The following is a 6,670-nucleotide window of genomic DNA, read 5'->3' on the forward strand; positions in this document are numbered from 1 at the left end:
ATAAACCATTTGAAAGAGAAGAAAGAAAGAAAGCCCACCCCTGCCTGTAATCCCAGCACTAGGGAATGAAAGCACAAGGAGCAGAACTTCAAGGTTATCACTGGTGAGTTTGAGGTCAACCTGGGCTGTATGAAGCCCTGTCCAAAAAAAGAGGGGGTGGGGGAGAAAGAGAGAGAAGGAAAGAAAGAGAGAGAAGAAAGCTCTGGTATTTTTCATTGTCATATTTACAAGTTGTGCTTTGCATGTGGATGTCCCGCATAGGTTCCTGTGTTTGCACTTCAATTTGCTGGTTGCTCTGCTTTGGGAGGTGGTAAAACCGTTGGGGGGGGGGGCTTGCTGGAGGAAATAGGTCACCGCAGGCACACCTTGAAGCTTCATAGCTTGGCCCACTTCCTGTGGGTGTGATGTGAACTGCTGCCCCACGTTGGCATGCTTCCACACCATGATGGACTAGACCTTTTGTAAGTGGTTATTGTCAGGTATTTGGTCACAGTAACAAGAAGAGCTAATACAGTAACGTTTTTCTTCCCTCCATATACGATGAAGGAAGCAGCTCTAGATTCCAAGTCCTCTTAGATCTTGCTACTTTGTCCTGGACCTCCTCTTTTTTACCAGGAAACTTCTCCTTGCCCACGTTTCCCAGTGTCTCCACATTTTCCTTCCTGGTCACGCCTCCTAGCACGTCTATATTCCTGTCTCTCTACGTGTTCTGTCACCTGCTTTCATTTTGTCCTTCCTTCTCTTGCTATCCCTTCTTGCTACCCAGATTATTTTTTATAAATTTATTTATATTTATATTTATTTATTTGACAGAGAAAGAGGGAGAGAGAAAGAGGGGGGGAATGGGCATGTCAGGGCCTCCAGCCACTGCAAACATATTCCAGATGCATGTGCCCTCTTGTGCATCTGGCTAACGTGGGTCCTGGGGAATTGAACCTCCAGCCTACTACTCAGATTCTTAATATCACTATTTCACTTTTTAAAATATTTTATTTGACCACAACTGAATGCCCTCAGAATTCCTAGAAGACACCACCTAGCAGTGGTGTGGTCTCCCTTTCTGGTTCTAAAGCCTCTCGATGGGGTTTGAAATGGGAAGTCAAAGTGTTTGAGGAACATGATTGCGGCCGGCTTAGTTTCTGGCTTTTGGCTCCGACCTCAAGGAAGGTGAACAAATTAAACTGTCTCAAGAACCTAGAGGAAGATACCCATGGGCAGAGTCAGCAGGGCTGGGTCTTCCTGGAGCCTACTGCTTCCATCTCAGTGGTTAGAGACCTTAGTGTGGACTGGGCTGGGGCAGGTGGATCAGGGAAACGCTGAATGAGCAAAGCAAGACTTTTGCACACGAGAACCAAGAAACACCTCTTGAGAATGCCAGTGTTATAAAGCTAAAGAGAAGAAACATGAAAAGACTAGCGCCATCAAGTCTAGGAGCTAGAGAGTGGCGTGGCTTTTACCTGGGAAGTCTGAGCATACCAAGCAGAGTGTGGGTGCCTCGGCTCGTCAGTTCAGTGAGGAAGGCCTCCGATTTCTTGGACATGTACTTTTCAGGGCTGGCCTGCAGGTGGTGGTGTAGCCCACAGAGGACGGTGTAGGCAAGGGATGGACGGGTTGTTGGGGCCAGATCTGTAATATGTCCAAGTGTGTCTTGCCTCCTTGATCCCAGATATAATTCATTAAGCATGAGACAGTAACGATGGAACTGCACAGGCAAAATGATACACCATCCTCTTCCCAATCACCCCTTCCAACTCTCTCAAAAGTCTTAGCCATGTGGAATCTCCAACCTCTTCCACATCCAGATTAATGACAAGAGAACAAATCCCTTCCAGAAATGCTTGAGATGTCCTTCCATGGAAGGTTTCTAGTGTCTATAAAGAAAGGGCCCCTGTGGGTGTGGCCCGCTCTGTTATGACGCGGTACAGCTGGCTCCGCACTCAACACAGCCGGGAGCCTTCATCTCACCCAGTCCTCTAACTGTCACAGCTGCCCCACTGGCTGCACAGGAAGCCTGACATATTTGCTGGGGCCAGAGATTCTTTTTTTTTTTTTTTCTATTCAGATAGCCATTGACAATGAAGCTTCTTTATTTTTTTTTTTATAATGCAGGTGCTCATCACAGGGAATTGTAAAAAAATAATGAATTCTAAATTTTATTCAATTTAGTAAAACTTAGATTGGTTGAGTAATTCGCATGACCCTTTATGTGGGATCTTTTTAGTTCTCTATCGTCTGTTCTCCTCCAAGTTAGTCTTTGTGTATCAGGTCTATAAGTGTTGAAAGGGTCCCCAGCAGCAGAGAGACATCTCCTAGATTAGATTACTGGTACACCAGTGGAGGAGTGTCTCCTGGACTAGAGGATACACAACAATGGGTGGGGGTATCCACTGAGCTAAGGGGATCCTGGGCAGTGGAGGTATCAGCTGGTTTAGAGGACACACAAGAATGGGCACGAGTATCAGCTGCGTCAGAGCGTCCTGGGCAGTGGAGGGTATCAACTACATTAGAGGACATACAAGAAAGGAGAGTATTGCTTGAATTAGAGGGTCCTGTGTGTGTGTGTGTGTGTGGTGGTGGTGGTGGGGTGTCATCACCTGGATTCTTGGTGAATGATGGAGTGAGCTGGATTTTTATTCCCTTAACTGGTGACCAGTGAAGTGCTATTTTCTGGTCAGGCCTATTGAGGTAGTCTCCTTTGGAATTTGTGGTTCTTCTCAGCTCAAAGTTCCTACTCAGCCACCTCTGTTACAGCCAGAGCCCACAGAGGGCTGTCTGTGCTGTCATCAAAACACCGTGGCCTTGCTGGATCACCTGAACATCATCAGCCCCTCCCACGGCCGCCTCCTCACCCGCACTCATCAGCCAAGATCCAGGCTTTGGGCAGTCTTGCCTGTCTTTGTCTTTCTTCTTCTCCCAGAGCCACTGGGACTTGGGTGGGGCTGTGTTTAGGCAATTCCTTTGTCATGCATAGCTCTTATAAGCTGTAGCAATGAGCCTCATGACCTACCTCTCATGGCAGAAAGGATGTCTTTTCTATCCTTAAGAAAGACATCATGGAGCTAGAGGGATGGCTCTGTGGTTAAGGCACTTGCCTGAAAAGCCAAAGGACCCAGGTTCAATTCCCCAGGATCCACATAAGCCAGATGCACAAGGTGGCGCATGCATCTGGAGCTCCTTTGTAGTGGCTGGAGCTCCTGGCATGCCCATTCTTTCTGTCTCTATCTGCCCCCCTCAAATAAATAAAAAAGAAAAAAATCACAATTTGAGTCCCTTTATCTTAGTTATTAGTAAATCCGAGCCTAGGAAATCTTTCTAGACAATGTCTTCATCTCACTGTGGAACAGATGCAAAACAATCAAGCACAAAGGTCTTTTAGAGACACACTCTCCAGGAAGGTAGCAACTAGTTCCAGGGAGATATTTAACTATAATGTAAATAAACTTATTTAAAACATAAAGTTTCAGGGTTCTCAATGATACTAGTCACCATGTAGCTGGTGGATACTGCTGCAAAGGGAAGGGAGTGTTTATACAGTGACATCTAGTTCCACCTGGGCTAACGTGAGACATTGACTCAGAAATCAAAACAACCAAGTGTGGAGGTGCACACCTTTAATCCCAGCACTCAGGAGGCAGAGGTAGGATTGCCGCAAGCTTGAATACCATGACACTGCACAGTGAATTCCAGGTCAGCCTTGGCTAAATTGAGACCCTACCTCAGGAAAAAAAAAAAAAAAAGAATTCTTTGCTTCATTTTATGAGATAAGTGTATTTTGACACTCAAACTGGATAAAGATAATTTGAAAAAAGAAAATAATTGGTTGTTCTTGCTTTTGTGCACATGTGCACAACTGTTACACTGTAAGCTTAGTGAGCTCAGCTGTACACTGAAAACATATCATAGCAGACACACTACAAAGAAGCAGCACATGTCACTTGGACTCTGGTTAGTGAATAGGTGGGTGTCCAGCACACAGATATGCTTGGAGCTTTCTTTCTGAGACCTTGAGAAGGGGCTGGGCAGCTAGCTCAGTGTTCAAACATGACTACCTGAGTTTGATCCTAAGAACCCTCCTGTGGTGGTTTGATTCAGGTGTCCCCCATAAATTTAGGTGTTCTGAATGCTAGGTTCCCAGCTGATGGAGATTTGGGACTTAATGCCTCCTGGAGGCAGTGTATTGTTGGGGGTGGGCTTATGAGTGTTATAGACAGTTTCCCCATGCCAGTGTTTGGCCCACTCTCCTGTTGCTATTGTCCACCTTATGTTGGCCAGGGGGTGATGTCCATCCTCTGCTCATGCCATCATTTTCCCCTGCCATCATGAAGCTTCCCCTCGAGCGTGTAAGCCAAAATAAACCTGTTGTTTTTTTTTGGTTTTTTTTTTTTTTGTTGTTTTTTTTTTCCAAAAACTGCTCTTGGTCGGGTGATTTCTGCCAGCAATGTGAACCTGACTACAACACCCTCCCCCCACCAAAAAAAAAAAAAAGCTGGAAGCTGGGCTAGCTTCAGCAACCCAAACACACTGACACTGGCTTCAGGATGGGAGGTGGAGACAAGAGAATCTCCCAGAAGCTAGTGGTGAGCACAGCCAAGAACAGCAGTGAGAGCCCTGCCTCCAAGGAGGAGGAAAGGTGAGGACTGAGGCAAAGATCATCCTCTGATCTCCACTTGTGTGCCACGTGTGCAGGCACACATGCTCACACACAAAAAGAAAAAACCTTGAGGAAAATGAGAACTAAAATCATTTACCATCTGCAACTATCAGCATGTCATCATAGATAACCATGCCTGGTTGACTATTAATGCTGGAGAGGTGGACACAGGAGGATCCCTGGGGTTCCCTGGCCAGGCAGTGTAGCCTGAGCTCCAGACCAATGAGAAATCCTGTCTCAAAATGAGGTGTGCTGCATTGCACACCCGAACACATGTGTGGGCCCACACACACATGCACACTGCATGCACTCACAAAAATTAATCAGTGGAAGTGTACCTTATTCATATAGATCATATGTTTAAGAAGAAAAGAAGAAAGTGTTGGCAAGTAAGAGACAACTGTCACCTCATTATCCTGAGCATTATAGACTTGGACTTGGCTGTGAGTGGCAGAAAATTCCAGCTGTATAAGATTTTATTTCTCCCTCAACTAAATGACTGGTGGTCCACAGCTGAGTTTTTTTTTTTTTTTTTATAAGGTTGAAACAAACTTTATTTACATAGGATGACGACAGTATCACTAACTCAAATACTGAATAATTCAGCTTTGGGTTGACTCACCAGTCCTGTTTCATGGAAGGAGTGTAAGACTACATTTGGTGTTTCCCCCTCAGTTCTTGAAGCTTTGTGAAGTTTCAGAACACTTTTATTACAGCTTGTTGAAAGCAACAGAAATGAGATGATGTGCTTAGAAGTCAGTCTCTCACAAAAAAGACATTATATCCCAGTTCTGTTAAAGCCCCAGCCAGTAAGGCCCACAAGGGAATGAAGACACAGGAGAGATTCATGGTAGTAAACTGTTTGAGTTTAGCACACAGTGCGAGGCAGAAGGCTAATTTAAGTAACATTGCGATGAGGTACCAGGCTTTCTTTTTAATGCTGTGTGATCATGCCAAGGGTTAAAGCCAGATTTACACTGCCCAGCCATTTTCACAATCAGCATCACCAGAAGGATGGTGTCAAATATCCAGACTGAAATAAAGATGAGGAACCAGTTCCAAGGCGCCTTCTCATCCAGCTTCAACACCAACCTGATCAAGAAGAGCAATGTGAAAAGCCAGGTGAGTAGCACTCTCTGAGCCAAGGACATTCTCATTTAAACAGTTGAGAGGAGGTTGTTGCAGGGTTGAAATAAAGGAAATATATCCCATCCTTCAAAGGAAAGACACTCTGCTCCGTGACCTCGCTGGCTTGTGGGCCCTTCTTGTTCCCGAACTTCAGGATGCTCCTAAAAGAGCCTGGTCCTGACCGCTCCCCCTGCTTTCTAGGCTGCAGGCTCAGCCCACTTTTGGAAGTGGATGTGGCTTTTGCACGAAGCACATCCAGTGGCCCTTGTGCCAGCAATGCAGGTACCTCTGGGAGTGACAGGGTGAGGGGCGCCCATCCTTGGGTCGAGGGCTGGACTCACCTGGCAGCGCGGCAGGAAGGACAGGGGACTGGCCAGTGTGGGTCCTCATCCTTTCCCACTCCTTCCTCCCCCCCAAAAAATTCTAACCAGTCACATGATAATTATGAAAAAGGCTCAGTTCTGTCTCTGCAAACAGCCGTGGCAGTGACTGTTCCAGATCTACCACAGCTGAGTTTGTTTTTTTCTGTCATTTCATTGTTTTATATGATCGTTATTCCTATGTCTTCCTCAAGCACAACATATGTTCTCATTCCAGTCCTTTCATCTGCATGCTGTGTGGCAGGAGGAGCGGGGGAAGCAGTCACACGTCCATTTTAAGGAATATTATTGAAATTTGCATATATGACTTCTATTTGCATCCCAGTAGCTGGCACCAAGTTATGTGACCTCATTTAGGTGATGGTGGCTGGGAAGGGGGGTTGTTTTTCTTGATAGGTGTTTCCAGATGAAACAGAGAGAGTTTCTACTGAGGAAGAAAAGAGGGAACAGTAGGGGAAGGAGAAGCCAGTAGTCTTTGCCATGGAACTAACAAAACCACACAGAAAATGGG

General features: G+C 45.8%; 1 pseudogene; it reads right to left on the reverse strand.

The window, feature by feature from the left end:
- Positions 1 to 5,389: 5,389 nt before the first annotated feature.
- Positions 5,390 to 5,808, reverse strand: LOC123464114 (annotated as a pseudogene).
- Positions 5,809 to 6,670: the final 862 nt, after the last annotated feature.

The sequence above is a fragment of the Jaculus jaculus genome, chromosome 10 (assembly GCF_020740685.1).
Source record: "Jaculus jaculus isolate mJacJac1 chromosome 10, mJacJac1.mat.Y.cur, whole genome shotgun sequence".
In the NCBI taxonomy this organism is placed as follows: Eukaryota; Metazoa; Chordata; class Mammalia; order Rodentia; family Dipodidae; genus Jaculus; species Jaculus jaculus.